Here is a 20,709-nt window from a genome sequence, read left to right as displayed (position 1 = left end):
CCCCTGCATGTGGCCCTCCAGTGACTGCCTGTGGCGCCTGTGAGTGTGACCCCCCCTCTCCTGCATCTGCTGCCCCTGATCCTGTCTGTGCCTGCAGATCGGATACTGTTGTGAGCTGTGAAACTCCCTCATCTGGTGCAACTATGTCACGATCTGCAGCTCGACCTCGACCTCTGCCTCTGCCTGCACCCCGACCTTGGCCGCGACGTCCCTCACAACCATAACCTCGGCCTCTTCCTCGCGCTCTGGGGAAGGGCTCAATATCGGCCTCATCATCAACGTGGGAGATATCAGTGAGAACTGCATCATGTGTACTCATGGGCGCAGTCGAAATAGTCCCCAGAAAAGCAGGTAGTAACTGGGTGGGTGGGGTAACAACATCATGCATGAACCGGGGCGCGATCGAAGTACTCCCCAAAAAAGCAGGTGGTAACTGGGTGGGTGGGGTAACAACATCATGCATGAACCGGGGCGGTGTCCAATCAGGGTCAGGGTCAAGGTCAGGGTCAGCATGCTGGGTAAGATATACGTGTGGGAAATCTGGAGAAATGTATGGGGTATAATGCGGTGGGGTGACTGAAGTCCAATGACCTGCTGTGGCTGGCGCTGAAGTGGGAGGCACTGACGTGGACGAGACTGATGTGTCTGGAGCAGCTACTGCACTGTGTACACCGTAGTGACGGTGGCCTCACCGGTCAGGAAATGAAATGTATGAGTCTCTGTGCGCCACATCTCAACGAGAGCAGTAATGAATGGGTGGTCCAGTCTGATATGGCCTATACGATATACACCATAGAATCCCGCGCGTAGTAGACACTGCAAGACTCTATGGTCCAATAGATGCTCCCACAGGCCGGAATCTCCCTGCCGGCATGCTACCACGGTGCGTGCCTGGTCCTGCATAACAGAATGAGTAGTTTAAATTATAGCATTATCACGTAATATAAAACAAAATGCAGGATATTTTCATTGTAAGCGTAAAGTCCAACAAACGTTATTGCATACCGGGTCCTCCCATATACTGTCAGCCCGATGTGGATGACTCAAAAGTGGGACCTCATCAGGTAGATGTGCCATGAAGCCTGTACAGTTAAAAAACTAATACATTTTTAAAAACTGTATTGGTGAGCATGTAATTTAACTATAACAATTAAACTCAAATTATTCAGTACATGACGTCTTGAAAAAGTATCAAATTTGTGTGGTCGATTATTTTAAAAGTATCAATTTGTATGCCATTAACATGGAAGCAATTCACTAAAATCTAAAGTTTGCATATTATGTGCCATAAAATGTGATAAGCAATTCAACAGAACCTATCGTTATGTACGCTATAACTAATATAGAAATCTTTTACAAAATCATTTTACGGTCTCAGTTACATAAGCTTAATAACGACCAGTAACATGTGGATAGTTTTCGTACATAAATAATTGCGAAAAACAAGAATGAGAATATTTTTTCCAAACCTTCATTATTGATTTTGGCATATTTGACAAAACTTCATTATTGATTTTGTAAGGTTTTTTTTTCCAATAAAGTATAAAATTTGTAAATTACGTACATCTAGTTCAGAAATTGTAAATGTACAAAATGCTTGCATCAGTCAAACTATTAAAATCTTCAAATGGTAGAAGAACTATGTGATTTTAACTAAAATTTTTTAATAGACATTTTCAATCAAGTAGAGAATAAAAAACATAGGCCTATGTGGTATAGTTAAATGTTTTTGCATTGTCATTTAGTTTAATTTATTTGTTTAGTATGTTAGTTGTAAATTTTGTCAAGGAAATCAAACAATTACAATATATAAAGAATTACAAAATAGAAATAATCTATTACAAATAAAAAATTATCTATTTAAATGTACGACCCCGTTTACAAATAATGAATTACAAAAGAAAATAAAATTATCTATTACAAATAAAGAATTAAGAAATGATCTATTACAATATGTAAGTAATACATAGTCTTCATCGACCAACTCGTGCCGGACATGTTCGCCTATCATGACCTGTCTGCTGGCACTCACTGCAACGAGCAGTCAAACGCCTATCTGATATGTCCATCTCATTCGGAATACGAGACATAGATGCACAACCCCGTTTTACTTCTCGCAGACGCAGTACATTAGGCATTAAGGTCCACTGCGGATCAACCCAATAATCTTGATGCGGTATTGGATTGAATTTAGTTTCCCAAACCCTCATGTATACAGGAAGCCTATATACTAGATCAACGTACTCGAATGGATTGTCATCGCATTCAGACATTACAGCGAGCATATGAGAACATGGATAGTGTCGTATCAAATATTTCTCACAACTGCATGTGGGTTGATTCATCCGCACAATTTGTGTATTGCGACCTCGTCCATGGTAAAAAGATGTTTGCACCTCAAACACGCGGCGTGGCCTATTAGAAAATTGTAATAGAAATTAATCAAGTTCATGTTTTTAGGTGTACTTAACTTGACAACATAATAACAACAATTTAGTTTATATTACAAACTAACCTGTCATATGATATCAACCTGAAAGTATTTGCCCTTGCGATGCCATCCTCAATAGTTTTTTGCATCTCTCTAGGGTATTGAAACTCATTTCGTACATCTATTTCAGCTTGGGCTCCCATCTCGTCAAAATATTTTACAAGCCGCCGAAATGTAAATTCAACCATAGCTGAGATAGGTAAGTTCCTTGCACCTTTCAAGACGCTATTGAAGCACTCTGCATCATTGCTGGTCAATACCCCCCACCGATGTCCACCTTCACACGAAAGGGCCCACTCCTCAGGATTCATCTTGTAAACCCAATTGATGGCTTCTTAGTCAATAGCCTGTATTTGTTGTAAGTAACCATTACACTTCCGTCGTTGATGAGCACTCCCTGCTTTCCATAGAAGTTGTTTGAGCTCCTTATTTTTGAACTTAGTGTTGAAGTTACTACAAACATGTCGAAGGCAGTGCCGATGATATCCAACAAATTGGAGCAAGGGATTCAGCCAATGCCGCCTCACAGCAGCTAAAATACTCTCAGCTCGATCAGATATCAAAGTCACTCCCTATTGATCCATGACAATATGTTCCTTGATATTTGCAATGAAGAACGACCAAGACTCCAAACTCTCCCTGTCGACAACAGCGAATGCAAGCGGTAATATTTTGCCATTGACAGTGACAATCGTTGCTACAAGCAACACACCAGTGTATTTCGCGTATAAAAATGTACCATCTATGGTTATAACAGGCCTACAATGTCTGAATCCATCGATGACGGGTTTGAAAGACCAGAAAACAAAGTGGAAGACGGGCATAATGGTTGTATTTCCGGTATATCTATGCTTCCATTGCACAATGGTGCCAGGATTAGATGTTTGTAATGCATACATGAATTTAGGCAACATCCTATATGATTCATCCCAATCCCCGAATACCATTCTAATTGCCTTTGCCCTTGCATGTCACGCCTTCTTGTATGATATACTATAGTTCATGGTCTTTTTTATATCTTCGATGACATTCTTAACGGGCATATCAGGTTCATTCTGCATACGACAATACCTATGAGTTAGATTATTTTTGTGTGAACACTTTAAACAAACAAATATGTATATAAATGTAAACATTTATTTTGTATACTCACCGCAACTTGTCCCAAAAGATGAGAAGCAATGTAACTGGAGCTAATATTTGTGTGGTCTCTATTCATTCGTGGGTATAAACAATGGTGAGGACCCCTGTACTGCATTATTTCAAAAAGACCATGTATCCTACTAAGAGATGCACGCAACCACCATCTACAATCGTGCTTGCAAGCACACACCCAAACGTCTCGCTTGGAGGTTACGACTTTATACTCTCGATTATTTGTTGCATGGTACAATTTCACAGCATGTACGAGTTGCTTCTTATCAACGAAAACCATCCCTTTGTCCAACTCTGGATTTTCAGCATTCCAGATTCGGTTACGGGAAACGGCATCGCGGTTACTAATGTCAAAATCACCACCCATGCGAATGTTGTCATAAAAAGGGATTTCAAGTCTAAGTGGAATGGGGGCATTCTGAATATCAACGGGAGCGTCGGCATCATCTTCATCATCATCATCATCTGATCCGCCCAATACATTTTCTTCATCACACATTTCATTCTCATCATTGTCTAGGGCGACATCAGGACCGTACATGTCACTGTCAGCAAACTGCATAGAATTAACCGTTTCAGCCATATTACCAGCAACTTCAACTGGAGTGGTATGATGGCTGTAGGTGGGCACATCTTCAGTGTTATTGTGAAATTTAGTCTCGTATCCACCACGTGAACTTGATTCCCCACCATGGCCATGAAATGTCTGTTGTGTGTAGCCAGCTGCATAACATTCACTTGATTCATACATAGGAGACTGAAACGCTGTCGTGTCAATCCCATGTGTCAGCAATGTAGTGAACGGATGAGGATCCATCTGTGTTATATTCGGAAGATTGTGTACAATCTCTTTCTCAATGTACACTTCCAAACAATTAGGTGGTTGGAAACTTCCACCGATACTTATTATGGTGTTCAACGCCTCATCGTCATTTATCGGTAATATTTTGTATTTGCTGGTTGCTTGCCACTGGCGATAAGGATATTTACATTTGAAGATCAATCGGACTGTTTCCCCGTAACTTGCCACCTTGGGCATAAACATCTCCTCCAAATTGCCAAGTGTGGTGCCAAGTTGCACCCCATATATCCCTTTTGGCTCAGCATCATATGACACACCTTCATCAGGATCCCGAATTATGTTTCGCCCCCAGTAGAAGATAATTGGAACAGTTGCCATATACTTGCTTCAATGAAACAATAAACATTAAAATATCAACAATATACATATATCGAATTCTACTTCTAAAACAAACATTAAAAGAAGAACAATAAATTTTCAAGAAGTCACATTTATATCATAAGTGACATTTTCCTATCAAAATCAACTCTCTCATTTTTTGTCAATTTATATTTTCCAGGATTGAAGGAACTGTAAAGGTGAAACATTAATTCAATTTATATTTTGTCAACTGTATATTTGTGTCTCAATTTGATTATTACTGTTTATTTTCTCATTTTTCTCACTTATTTTTATTCGTATAAAACAACAGCTGAGATTTCATCTCTACGTGGAGTTTTCATTTACTTCCTATGTGAAGACTCCTATCTTCTCTACGTGAATGTTCTTTGTTGTCATTGCTCTCTTGTCTTAATTTAAAAAAAAACATCACAACAAGTATACTTCTTGTGTTAATTCTTTTGAATTAGTGGCGAAAAATAAATTTTGAATCACATTGCAGCAATAACTTCATATGTGATCCCTTCCTTAATATGATCAATTTGTAAAAGGCATTCACTGAAAATAAATAAATAAATAAATAATAATAACGACTCTACACAACCGTTAATTTAGGCAATGATTTAATCGTACGCATGTAAGTGGGACCAATTTTAAAAACACGTATTTTGTTTTCTTTTCATAAATCTTGATCTATTTTTTAGTATTTTCATAAGGTAGACAGATATATCACACATTTAAAAAACACTTCATTGTATGAAGAATTTTTGTTATGCAGTGAGACTGGACAAAATTGGACAAATCATACAAACATCTTAAATCATAGTGTAAGTTTTGTAGATAATTAAATATTTCTTCCATTGAGTTGAAAGAACGCGATTGATTTGGACAATATAAAATAGAAGTTGCAAACATTGTTATTAATTTTTTAAAACTGGTGATCCAATTCTTCAGATTCAAGGACAATATAAGTTAATTTGATTTGCTCAAACTTGTGCTTAGGGACCTTAATGACAAAGTTATTTCCTATGTCAACTAGTAACCCTCGTCCTCTTTGTAGAGGTCATAGAGGCTTTCTTATAAAATTAAAACAAAAGCTCATTTGGGATCGTTCTGAAAAATAAGAAAAAAAATTTAATTTATTTACTCCTTTTTTTCTTAAACATACAAAAACAAAAAAATAATTAGAGAGATAATTTATAATGGCCAAAAATTAGAGAGAATTAAATTGAAGTTGGTGGTTAAATGTATGGACTAAATTTTGGATAGTTAACCATGTGAATCTATCGGGCCATCCGTACCAATTATTTGGTATTACGAAACACAGGCTTGCCCATCAAAGTGCCATTTTTTTTTTCCTTCTTACCCACGAAATTGCTATGGACTATTAATTAAAATAGTTTAAGACTCTTTTCATGCATATATTATAACTAGTCTAATAATGACTTGTAATTATATAAATAAAAATAAAAATTATTAAAACATAATGTTTAGATTTTCCTTTTCAATGGTGGTGGACAGTCACAAAACGGAACTGGCGATAAGTCACTTCGTTCAATACCCTTTAGAGAGAATTAAATTGAAGTTGGTGGTTAAATGTATGGACTAAATTTTGAATAGTTAACCATGTGAATCTATGGGGCCATCCGTACCAATTATTTGGTATTACGAAACACAGACTTACCAATCAAAGTGCCATTTTCTTTTTTTTCCTTCTTACTCACGAAATTGCTATGGACTATTAATTAAAATAGTTTAAGACTCTTTTCATGCATATATTATAACTAGTCTAATAATGACTTGTAATTATATAAATAAAAATAAAAATTATTAAAACATAATGTTTAGATTTTCCTTTTCAATGGTGGTGGACAGTCACAAAGCGGAAGTGGCGATAAGTCACTTCGTTCAATACCCATTAGAGAGAATTAAATTGAAGTTAGTGGTTAAATGTATGGACTAAATTTTGAATAGTTATCCATGTGAATCTATGGGGCCATCCGTACCAATTATTTGGTATTACGAAACACAGGCTTACCCATCAAAGTGCCATTTTTTTTTTCCTTCTTACCTACGAAATTGCTATGGACTATTAATTAAAATAGTTTAAGACTCTTTTCATGCATATATTATAACTAGTCTAATAATGACTTGTAATTATATAAATAAAAATAAAAATTATTAAAACATAATGTTTAGATTTTCCTTTTCAATGGTGGTGGACAGTCACAAAGCGGAACTGGCGATAAGTCACTTCGTTCAATACCCATTAGAGAGAATTAAATTGAAGTTGGTGGTTAAATGTATGGACTAAATTTTGAATAGTTATCCATGTGAATCTATGGGGCCATCCGTACCAATTATTTGGTATTACGAAACACAGGCTTACCCATCAAAGTGTCATTTTTTTTTTTTCCTTCTTACCTACGAAATTGCTATGGACTATTAATTAAAATAATTTAAGACTCTTTTGATGCATATATTATAACTAGTCTAATAATGACTTGTAATTATATAAATAAAAATAAAAATTATTAAAACATAATGTTTAGATTTTCCTTTTCAATGGTGGTGGACAGTCACAAAGCGGAAGTGGCGATAAGTCACTTCGTTCAATACCCATTAGAGAGAATTAAATTAAAGTTGGTGGTTAAATGTATGGACTAAATTTTGAATAATTATCCATGTGAATCTATGGGGCCATCCGTACCAATTATTTGGTATTACGAAACACAGGCTTACCCATCAAAGTGCCATTTTTTTTTTCCTTCTTACCTACAAAATTGCTATGGACTATTAATTAAAATAGTTTAAGACTCTTTTCATGCATATATTATAACTAGTCTAATAATGACTTGTAATTATATAAATAAAAATAAAAATTATTAAAACATAATGTTTAGATTTTCCTTTTCAATGGTGGTGGACAGTCACAAAGCGGAAGTGGCGATAAGTCACTTCGTTCAATACCCATTTCAAAAACTTTTTCAAATTTTCTTAAGTTTTCAAAGGAAATTTTAATTTGTACTATAATGCTATTATATGTATTACAAATTCAGCTCATTAACTTTTTTAATCATATTCTGGGTGCCTGACCCCAAATATAGTGAAATAAACCAAACGAAATTAAACCAAAATTTTTTTATTTAAATAAAATAGAGTCAAAATTAAATATTTTGAGACAACATGATATTTTCATATATTATTTTCAAGTCAATAAAAATATTTTTTTTGAATAAAATAGAGTCAAAATTAAATATTTCAGAGAACATGATCTTTTATTTGAGAGAACATGATCTTTTCATTTATTATTTTGAAGTAAATACAATTTTTTTTTTTAATAAAATACATTCAAAATTAAATGTTTTTTGTTTAATAATTACATTTAGTAGAAATTAGACATTTTGATTCAAAAAATATAGACATTAACAATTTCTGAAGCATAATTTGATTAAAAAAATATAGACATTTTGATTCACAAGCATAATTTCAAAATTTCAATTTCTGATTTCAAATTTCAAAATATAGACATTTTGTAATTCCAATTCAACAATTCTCAATTACATGAATTTCGTAATATGACATTAACAATTATGAATTATATGAATTTCAAAATTTTAAATTTTATTCTTAATTAAACAAAATTACTTTTAAAACCCTAATTTCAAACCCTAATTTCCTTTTAATTCCTCTTAACAAGCAAAAAAAAAAAACTCACAAGCATAATTTCAAAATTCCAATTTTTGATTTCAAATTTCAAAATATAGACATTTCATAATTTCAATTCAACAATTCTCAATTACATGAATTTCATAATATGACATTAACAATTATCAATTATATGAATTTCGGATTTTTTAATCACGATTCTTAATTTAAAAAAATTACTTTTAAAACCCTAATGTCAAACCCTAATTTCCTTTTAATTCCTCTTAACAAGCAAAAAAAAACAATTTCCAATTCAACAAATATAAGTTGGTTTATTCAAAATTCAAAATATAAACATTTTGATTCACAAGCATAATTTCAAAATCCCAATTTCTGATTTCAAATTCCAAAATATAAACATTTCATAATTTCAATTCTCAATTCTCAATTCTCAATTATATGAATTTCATAATATGACATTAACATATTTATGATTTATGAATTTATGAATTTCATAATTCCAATTTTCAATTCTCAATTCTCATATTTATGATTTATTTAAAAAATTCAAAAAATTAAAAAAATTCCAAACCTGATTTATGATTCAAAAGCATAAAAATTCACAAGCATTACAACCCTTAATAATGTGAAACCTAAAATGTCATTCTAAAAAGATGTGTGAACAATCTGATATCGAGCAACAATTATCATTAGAACCCTAATTTCATAACCACACTGATAAAGCGTAAAAAATCCAAACCCAAATATTCAATTCACAAGCAACATCCAAAAATTCAAAAGCATAAAAAATTCCACAAATTCAAAAGCATTCACATTTCTGATTTCAGATTTCCAAACCCTGATTTCTGATTTCAAAAAATTCCAAACCCTAATTTCAAAAAAAAATTCAAAAAATTCCACAAACCCTAATTTCCAAACCCTAATTCCACAAACAAATTCAAAAAATTCCAAAGCCAAAAAATTCCAAACCCTAACACATTTAATAATTCACATATAAAACCCTAACATTCACAGCAAATTAAAACACATCACATTTTCACAAACACAAAAAATAAATACATAAAATTAGGGTTAAATGTCATACCACGGAGAGAGAGAGAGAGAGCAGAGAGCAAAGATCAGGGTGAGAGCAGAGAGCAGAGAGCAGAGGGAGAGTGATAGTGAGCCGAAGCAGAGCGAGATCGAGTGAGTCTGAGAGCAGAGGGAGATGAAGAGTGAGAGATGGAGAGTCTGTAGATCGAGAGACGAAAAATGTAAGTGTGAAAAACATGAATGCAAATGACGGGGTTCGTCTTTTATAGCAGTGTGAAAAACGCTTTTTCAATTAGCGTTTTCATTTAGCTACAGTGAAGTCGCCATTAGAAATAGCGTTTTATTGCACAGTGAAGTCGCTATTCTGAATAGCGTTTTCTCAAAATGAAGCGCTATTAGAAATAGCGTTTAATAATTTAAAACTGCTATTCCGAACAGCGTTTTATTAATTAAACTCGCGATTCACAATAGCACCTTAACTATTCATCAAATTTTGGCCTCCAAACAGTTAAAGCGCTATTTGTAATAGCGCTTTAACTTAGTTTAGGAATTCCGTCAAAAGTAGGCCTAATTTGGAAAATAGGGGGTAAAAGAGGCTTAGTTTGGGAAAAGTCTCGGTTCTCCCTCCCCCTTCTATGTAATAATGATAATAATAATAATAATAATAATAATAATAATAATAGACAAGAGATAGTAATTAAGAACTCATTTGAAAATTGACATTTTAGTTTTTTTTTTTATTAAAATATAAGATTAAAAAATACTATATTTGGAAAGAATCTTTCTATAAAAGAAAGTGAAAAAAAAAATGAAAGGAAAAAATATTTTTAACTTTTTAATAAGTTAAAATATTCTTAATTTTTAATATTTTTTAAAACTTTTTAATTAATATAACCCTTTCCAAACCAACCTTAAAAAGGGCAAAACACTATTAAAATAAATAAACAAATAAAAAACCAATAAAAAAGTACACTGCAATAACAACCATTTTCCCCTAAACCTCCCTAAAACCCTCTTCTTCCTCTCTCTGCTCCCACCACAGTCACGACTGTCACAAAGAGAGAGAGAGAGAGAGAGAATGGCAGTCTCTCGCCTCCTTCAAGCAAAATCAGGACTTCATTTGCAAAGAGTAGGTAAACCCCAATCTCACACAAAACAATCATTTGTTTCCGCACCACACCCAAATGTTGGTGTTGTTTTTGAAAAATCACCTCTTTTCGTGTTTCGAATTACAGTGGGTTTTGATTCTATTTGTAGGACTTGTCAGCCCAACAAGGTGGTTTTGCTCCACCTCTTCCAATAATGGCGATGCCCAGAAGTCATCGCAGTCCAAGAAACCGCCAAGGAACAGAAGACTCTCGCTGTTGAATCATTCGTGAAGGAGTGAGTTTCTTTTCAAAACCCTTGACTATAATCTCTATTGAATTTAGTTAGGGTTGTGTTTTTGTCAATTGCTTCAAGTTTAAGGTTGTGTTTGGATCTTGGATTTGTGCAAGAATATAAGATTCAAACACAGCCTAAATGATAAGAAAATTGAATTTGCTAAAAAATAAGTAGTGGGTATTTTAATTTGAATCCATATAAAGGAATTTGTCATTTCTCTATTGATCACTTCTTGTAATATGCTCTTAAATACCTTGAATATATATATATATATATATATATTTGTTTTTTGAAAAATGCGTTTTGTTTTCCAGGATCCAACTTAGATATATGTTTGACATGTATGTATATATTTTGTTAGCTCTACAAAGTGATGCAATCTTATCTGGAAGTAGGATTGTTTTGGCGCATGGAACGTGAACTAAAACTCGGTACCCATTATACTCTATGATATGGGCGGGGTTATGTTGACCACATAGTTAATTTAATACATTTTGAGGTACTTTTATTTCTTTCTAAAATTGACTATTAATTAGACAGTTATTGAAATACTTGAGTTATCTATTTACATTTAGAATTTTCTTTCTTATATTAGAATAAATCATGTAAAAATGGACAACTAAGTCTATTTCAGTGCTTTGTCCCTTTTGCAATCTACTCCTCCAAAACCATACATTGGCTTTTAGATTAATATGTTAGAATTATTTATTTTACCTCTTAAAATGTATAAAATTGGGAGAAGAAATAGGAAAAAAAAATTGGATTACAAATGTAGCATATTAGAATGGAATACCATTTTCTAAAAATGTGTATGATGCAGGTATTTCTGTATTTTAGGGCTAGACTGCAAGGAAAAAGTGGTGGCCTGGAAGATTTCAACTCTAGTTTCCTGTTATTGCAAGGGGGCCATTATGTATATATTTAATGAACTCTACAGATGAGAAGAAACTTTCTTAAAGTTGTCGCATAGAAACCATAATGGATACCAACTCCTGCAAAATAGGCAGTTTCTAAACAAGTAACAGGTTGGATTGTAGCTTAAGAATAGACTCATAACCAACAAAAAGTAAAAATCTTAAAAAATAGGAAACTCTCACCAAACTAGAATCTAAAGAACATAGAAACCTTAACTAAGAAGGATTTAAATATATATATATATATATATAATGAAATAAATAACCCCAATTTGTAAGAACACTGGAATGCCACTATACAATAACTAATTACTTGTGTTTGGGATGGGATTTTGTCTTATTGTCACTCGCACATCAATGCATCTAAAACTCAAATCACTGTATAATTGTGGTTTTCAATTGCTCTGCTATTATGATCTAATTGGTTTGATTTAGTCAACATGGTTACTTCCATAGAGGAGCATTGTCAGTCAAAATATTGGATTCCTTGAGAAATGCCCCCAACACTTGTTGGATGAGTCCATTATAAGCATTTTTACACTTTTTCTTAAAAATATGGTTATTCCTTATTATGTGAAGACTTAATTGTGAAGTTGCTTAATGCTTTCCTTCCTCCTCTGCTCCCTCAATTCAACCCAACATAAAGAACAAAAACCACCTTCCATTCCCTAGGAATACTTCCTCTACCCCTCCCACTTTTCCACCTCTCCAATTTTATTTTATTTTTCTTGGTACAAGATACAGAATTAAACACTTGGCTGACACAACATCATGGCCATTTCTAATGATCTTGAAAATGAATGGAGACACAATGCAATATACACAATTTAATCCAAGGTAAATATTTTTTTTTTATAAAGTTGATATAAGGTTAATGTCACTATGAATAAAACAAAATAAGTATGATATTTGTATCTCAACATTCTTGGCTTGTTCATGTCCTTTTTTACATTTTTCATTTTCTTGTTTTCACATTTTTTCCCCCTTTGGTAAGCTTTTTTTGTTTTATGTTCGTATCTATGTATCTTTGTTGTGTTGTGTGTCCATGCCTCATTTTATGTCTATGCTACCAAGCTTTAGTGATCTTTCACTTTGCAATTGATTAGAATTTAGCATAATTTTCCCATTTGCAAACTTTCACGAGAGGCACCATGAATGCCTCTTCTCTTGATATCTCAGCATTCAGCTGGTTCAACTGTTTAAAAGGTCAGTTGAGGTGTTTGTATACAAGTATTGACTATCTGCATGTCTGTGTGCTCTTGTGGGTGAGAAAAAGTGCCCAGATGGGTGTTTGCAACATTTCTCATAGTCTCATAGTTGCAACTGGAGTCATATCTGAAACCAATTGTTTTTAAGTATATGCTCTCTGAACCCTTTATATTGTACTTTTTGAATTTACAGATATATGGAAACACATCCAGGGACCTTCCCTAAAGCAACACAAGTCCAGAACAAAGTGGGAGGATCATGGTACACACTGAAAGACGTTCTCTCCAACCTAAAGGAAAAGATGTTGGGAAATCCTCAACTTCAGAATCATGCTACCAATGATGCATCAGATTCTACAGTTGATGCAACAGTTTTGGAGGTTATTACAACTCATAATAGTAAAAATCTTAGTGAATTTGAGTTTTATTTCATCAAAGATTGAATCTTTTGTCCATTTTTCGTCAAGCGATCTGAGAGTTGTTGTCAGTTGATTTTTGAGATTTGATGTTGTGTTCTATGCCGTAGTACTCTTTGTAATTCAGTTTTGTTTTCTTCTGTTTTAGATTTTGTCTTGAATATGATCTAGGACGATTGGAATCAATGCTTGTTCAGTTAATACACTTTTGATAGTACCTTGGATTTTTGTATTTTAGGTGTATGCTATGCTTTTATGTTCATTTCACCTATCCACTGTGCCAAAGGTGTGGTTTTGCATCATTCAGTTAGATTCTTTCCATTGATTTTTCGAGAATACATGATAAATTTGTTTGCCAAAATTTTATAGATAAAGCTTGTCGAGCAATGAAGCCTTATAGATTATTTGGAGGATGCAGATCCTAGGGACATGGTTTTGCCTCTAAATTAATTATATTTAACTTGGTGAATTGAAGTTGAAGTGAATTAGTTACAGAACAGTTTGTTTTTTAGTACTTTTGCATATAAAAATTTTGGCAATGATTGGACTTTTATAATGGAAATAAATAGAAAAGGAAAACATTTTGGTCTAAGAAGCACGAATTCAAACACGGGACACATACACGACACAATACAAACACATGAACACAATAATTTTTAAAAATAAAATAAAAGTAGGACACTAGTCGACATTCGTAATTTTCGTAAAAATAGGATTAGACACTGCTAGGGTACACATGAACGTATTAACTAACTACATTTTTATTTTATTCTTTTACTTTACTTACAAATGCATTTAAATCTATCTTTAAAAATTGGGAAATTATTTTCTACATTGTACATATTGGAAAAAGGTATGAACCAAAAGTCATAGTGTCTATTTTAGAAAGTTTTATTCATAAACAAATTGGATGTTTTGGACTTTAGAATTCCTAAAATAAAAAAATAAAAAAAAAAAAGGGAGTAGGGATTTATTAAAAAAACATGTCCAAGCCGAGGATGCTTTAGAACATAAAAGGATTGACGGGATTGAACAAACAATTCCCCAATTTAGCGACTAGTGCATATCATGCAGTTGTTTGGCTGGAACTATTTACCCATAAAAATATTTATCTTGTCTATCATGTCTTCTTTCTTTTTTCTTTTTCTTCTTTTTTTTTTTTCCAGTTTTTTTTTTTTTTTGTGCTAGATAAAAAAATTATTATACTAATGGATTATGAGCTTTTATTATTTGAATCAATTACTTGAAAAAATTATTAATTACTGCCAGCATTTTATGAGCTTTGAATTTCTGATATAAATTTAATCCGGCCATTTTCTCCTTTTTTTTAGACATATGTATCACTAATACCTGCTAATTTTTTACCGTAATCTTGTCTAACTTGTGAAATCCTTTCAAATTCAATAAAAAATTTACTAAAAAAAAATTGCCCCATTACATGTCAAATCTTATCAATTTCAAATAGTATAAAAGCTTTATTATTAGGAAAAATTACACAAAATAGTGAAAAAAAAAAGTAAGAAAAATATTTACCATTTAGTGGGATGCTTTCTAAAATTACACAACAAATAATAAAGATGAAAATACTTACAAGGACGTGAAATTTAGAGTTACATTTACCATTTTATCCTCACCACTCGCACTACTTTTGCCTCATGCACGCGTTTTTATGCGTATGTGTTTCTCTCTTTCTCTACCTCGCACACACTTCACTCAACACACAATTGTATACCTACATCTCTCTCTACATTTTTTTTTTTTTACTTTTTATTTTATTTTGATAAAACATATGTAGTTTTTAAAAATGTTAATCCAATTTTTATAGAATTAATACTATTAAAAAGATATCGGTGATACCTTTAAAACTAGACTTATATTAAATATATTTAATAAAAAAATTAAAATAAAATAATCGCTTTGTCTGGTTATGTTTTCAAAATATTTTTTTTTTAAATAAAATTAATTTAACAAAAATAGTATTTAAAATTCTCAAAATTTTCTTTCATTCTTAATAGATGAATGAACCACATAATGAAAATTTCAAAGCATTCATTCTTTTTATATTATTTTTCTATTTATACAAAAGTAATTTTTAAAATTTTTAAAAATGATTTTTTTATAATGTGTACTTTCACCAAATTAAATTTCAGTAGTTTTTTTAGACAACTGACAACTAAACAGATACCTTTATTGTTTCCTTTTCACCAAAAAGGCAAAGACAATGGTTAATCCAATGGTTAAAATTTTGTGTACTTCAACCAGAGGTCATAGGGTTCTCCCTTCACCTTCCATGTATTAATATTAATAATAATAATAATAATAATAATAATAATAATAATAGTTTGAGAAGCGTTAAATTAGTATATTTTTTGACTTTTTATAAAAAAAAATATATAAAATATGGGTTGGGTTTGAAGTAATGTAGTAGAGAGGTGATGCGACTTCAATAAGATGATTGTGACCTAAATAGGATAATATGCTAAAATAGTATGTGCTATTTTAGCACATGCCAAACAACCATTTAAGAACTCATTTGAAAATTGACATTTTAGTAAATTTTTTTATTAAAATCTAAGATTAAAAAAATAATATACTTGGAAAGAATCTTTCTATAAAAGAAAATGAAAAAAAAAAGAGAAAGAAGTAAAATGAAAGGAAAAAATCTTTGGCTGTATTTGGTTGTGCTCTCCAAATGTATTTCCACCCTCATATTTGCTCTCCAAAGTGTGGCTATTCAATGTGATTATTTTACCTTTGACATAAGATGTTAGATTATTCTCTCCAACTTCTCCCTCAGTTGGTCTCAAGTGAACATAAAATAAATACACAGGACGTGAATATACTTTTTGTAGTAAATTGATTAAATTTAGTCATCCCATCGTCTCAAGTTTGTTCACCAACAGAGGATCATATTGACGAGGGAGATTTACCCTTTTTCGCGATAACAATTGGTCGGTTGTTCAAAAGCTTGTTCATGATTGTAAGTGAGAAAATCAACAGTTGGATAAGCCTGTTGTTGCTGTTGTTGGCGTAGTGGAGGGTTAGTGGTTTTGCCATGTTCTGGTCTTGTTCTTTTTGTTCTGGGCATGACTTCTGAAGGTAAGCAAAAGGTATGGAAGGTTTCGGTTGCTGCTGTGAGGAAATGGTGTGCAAAAGGTCAGAAACAGGATAGCCAAATGAAGTCTCAGGTTGAGCAAAAAAAAAAAAATTGTGAAAAGGTGGAGCCGATTGATCGGTCGGAAGACCCCCAGTTGATCAGTTCTTTGATGGATTCGGCTCCTGCTACTATTGTGAACCTCTACTGCTGTTGTGAAACTCTGAACTTAATCAAAGCTCTTCATCTCTTCTTGTTTTACATGGAAACTAATGTAAATATATTGATTCAATTTGTGAAATTAATTGTAGAAGGTGGTGGACTGAATTTGGATTCGGGTGTTGTTATGAAGCTCTGTACAAAAAGAAAGCTCTTCCTCTCTTCTTGTTTTACACGATCAAGATTTGTAAATATATAGACTGAATTTTTGAAATTTATTGAGGTAGGTGGTGAATTGAATTTGTGAAAGTAATTGAGGTAGCTGGTGGAGGAGCTGGTTATATGTTTCAAGTTAGTGGTGGTTGTATTGACACTATTCAACGATGAAGATAAATGAAGATGGTGAAGAAGTTGCTGAAGGCATTGAAGTAATGAAAGTTGTTGGGTGTTTTGAAGTCAGGCTATGAGGCTATTATAGTCTCAATTTCACAACGTTCCAAAGAGCTTTACGCATCATTTTTTGTTTTTTTTTTTTTTTTTATCAGAAACTGAGGTTTGGCAGAAAGGGCCATGAGTGTGCAGGACAGGTTTGCAGGTACATAAGGTTTGGTTAAGAGTGTTCACGGGTTTGGTTCAGTCATCAGGTGAGGCACAATAATATAAACGATGAAGGTACATAGGGTTCACTGGTTTCCCATGAAGGTACATAGGTTTTCGGTTTCCCACACAATTGATGAAATTTAACAAATGAAAAAATTCCAATAATATTGAATTATGTGTGATAAATTGTGTAGATACGAATGAAATGATATTTTAATTTTTGTTTGACTATCAATGTATATAATACTTTCTAATTTTGTGGCCATTTGTTTGAAAAATAATAATATAATAACTAGCAAATGATTTGTGATAGTAATTATTAAAAATATAAAAATATTTTAACTAAAAAATATTGAAAAAAATATAATTCGAATCAAATATACAATCATGAGTTCGGTATCATCAGTAATTGAATATTTATTATGACCTTCAAATTATTTTGTTTATAAAATTTTGAATAAAAAAAATTTTAATTGAAATTTTTTATTAATAATCAATTTTTTGAATTGAATTTGAAAAAGAGTTTGGTTATGACTGTTATTTTTTTGTTAATCATTAATTTTTTTCAATTGAATTTTAAAAAGAGTTTGGTTAAGAGTGTTCCTTTTTGTTAACAATTAATTTTTTGAATTGAATTTTAAAAAGAGTTTGGTTATGACTGTTGATTAGAGATTTTAATAGAGTTTTTTTCACACCCCGACTTTTATTATCCAAATCCATTACCAAATCCTTTATAACAATTCCATCTAGTTGAGAATAACTAGAATAAATAATAACATTCTCTCACGATAACAATGATGATATAAATAAGACATGATACAATGCCCATAGGCTTACATTGAATAACCACAAATAAAATAAAGGGATTTACTCTTACACAATACATGGCACTCGGCCTACAAATAAAGGGCCCTGTGGCCAACAGTTAAGAGACTTCAAATCATACACGATTCCTCCAGCCTTGTACCTGAAAAAGGTCATCAACACGTGAGATGAGCAATAAGCCCAATAGAGATCCCGAAGATCCTAACCAATCACAACATATAGATAAAAATGATCATGAATGCATCAGGACATACCGTATAAGTAGTGTGACATTTATTATACAAAATGTACTCATATAACTGTGTTTTTCTTGAAATGTTTCTCTTGACACAAGTCAATATAAAATGATTTCTTTTCTTTCTCATTCCCATCATTACTTCCAAAAGAAAATGTTTTAAAAACCTTATCTTTTTTGTAATAAAACTTCTCATTTCAACACAAAAAATCTCACTTAAACAACCATTCTCGAAATTCAACTCTGCATGCAAATCATAATCAATATCCAACCTCTCTACACACCATAAACATTCATGTCCCAACATATAAATACACTAGCGTATGCCCGTGCCTGAAGGTACGGTGTAGATAATATTAAGATTATAATATAATTGTAATTACAACACTATTTAAATTTAAAATTAAAATGTAATTATAAAAATATATTTAATAGAGAAATACAGTCTCAAAACTAAGTCACTCTCTCACTTTGTTTTTCTATTTCTCTCTTTAAATTGAAAAACAACCAACACCAATGAGAGGATGTCAAAACACTGTACAGAGAGAGTGAGGGAGAGAGAGCCGATGTCAAAACACCCACCCAAACCATTAAGATCTCAGTGTATAAGCTAAAGAGAAATACAATTTCAAAACTGACTCACTTTCTCACTCTGTTTTTCTATCGCTCTTCAAATTGAAGAACATCCAAGACCAATGAGAGGATGTCAAAACACTGTATAGAGAGAGTGCCGATGTCAAAACACCCAAACCATTAAGATCTGTGCATCAGATCAGCTAAAGAGAAATAGTAAACTAAAAGGAAAGATGTTTTCGAAAATGGTAATAGTGGTTTTTTGCAGCAGTGATAAAATATCCAGTGCAAGAGGAATCACTGAATTCTTGAAAACAACTCCAAAAAGACAGTCTAATTTTAACTCAAACTTGCTGGATTTATAATAGCGAGAGATTCATGCCATGCTTCACATTTGACTATGAATTAGAATTTCTAATTGTTCTAACTTAGCAAGGTTGTTTAGGAGTTTGCTAAACTATTGAAAGGGAAAGAAAGTTTTTCATGCCATAGTCAGGACAATAAAGTTACAATACTGACTCTTTACTTTCTCAAATTTGACTCTATAAATGTACCAGAGTAAGACCAAGGATTGGGCCAGTAGATGAGGTGCTCCCTTGCCAGAGGTGATGGTTGGGTTCGAGTCTTACCTGTTGTGTGATGCAACTTCCTAGGATAATATTTACATTATGTAATGGTTATTATAGCATTTTCTGTCAAATTTTTAACAAAAATTATTTTTAAGATTCAATTAAAAAAAAACTTAAAATCTAAAAAATTAAATAAAAAGATGATTAAACATAAATGAGTATAGTATAATTTATCAAAATATTTTTTTGTTGTTTACTATTTAATTGGCAAAAATGGATGGTCATAATTCAATGGTCAAAAAAGGTTCCTTCCTCATTTATCCGATATCCTTCTATGTATTTTTTTCCACAATCCGTGTTCAATTTCCATGATCCATACTTCCCATACCAATTCCATTGAAAATTGGATCACCCATTGTTTTCAAAATAATATCATTATGGTGTAACTTACATTTTATTAATTTTAAATCAATTTCCATGATCCATACTTCCCATACCAATTCCATATTGTTTTCAAAATAATAACATCATTATTGTGTGACTTACATTTTATTAATTTTAAATTTATATTGTACACTAAAATTTTGAAATATTTTCCAGGTTAAAAATTTTGGATTTATACCATTTCCATTACCAAAAAATTATTACTAATTTAGAAGAGAATTATTCTTGAAAACAATATTCTGCACCAATTTGGCAAGCAGTAAGGTTGCCTTATCCAATATTTTTTTAAGGGTTAATTTTTTGTTGATTTTTTTGTTGGTGAATTTTTTTTTTAAATTATATAAAATATTTTTACATTTTAAAACATGACTGCCAACCTAATAGTTTTTAAGAATATTGAAGTTAAACCTCCTTTATAAAACTTGGCAAAACAAAAAAAAATTTCTTTATAAAAGTTTGTTAATATTTTATAAAAAGAGAATGAAGTATTGACATGTAACATTTACATAAAAAACCAAAATTCAAAATTTACACTTTTCTTTCCTCATTTTTGATAAATAACTTGGTTATAAAGACAAATGAACCCCAAAAACATACTTGAATAAAAATGAATATACCATCAAATTACATATTTTTATACTATTTTTCAAAAGAAAAACTTATTGTTTATTTTTTTGGTTATCAATCATAAGTTATTGATATCCGATTAATATGATTTTTAGTAGGCATAAAGTACACAACAAACCCTACAACATGAACAGT

General features: G+C 32.0%; 1 long non-coding RNA gene across 2 annotated transcripts; it reads left to right on the top strand.

Moving 5' to 3' along the window:
* The first annotated feature begins 10,469 nt into the window (after positions 1–10,469).
* LOC145793071 (uncharacterized) lies at positions 10,470–13,680 on the top strand. 2 transcript variants are annotated; one of them, XR_014333572.1, is made up of 3 exons: positions 10,470–10,660; positions 10,785–10,910; positions 13,226–13,680. It is a non-coding gene; the product is annotated as an uncharacterized LOC145793071 (long non-coding RNA). The 2 variants fall into 2 exon arrangements; XR_014333571.1 differs by lacking the exon at positions 10,470–10,660 and having other exon boundaries at positions 10,679–10,910.
* Positions 13,681–20,709: the final 7,029 nt, after the last annotated feature.

Source organism: Camellia sinensis, chromosome 6, assembly GCF_055761805.1.
Source record: "Camellia sinensis isolate YWXY chromosome 6, ASM5576180v1, whole genome shotgun sequence".
NCBI classification, from domain to species: Eukaryota; Viridiplantae; Streptophyta; class Magnoliopsida; order Ericales; family Theaceae; genus Camellia; species Camellia sinensis.
The sequence above is the reverse complement of the archived record's forward strand: the minus strand, read 5'-3'. Positions and strand labels throughout refer to the sequence as shown.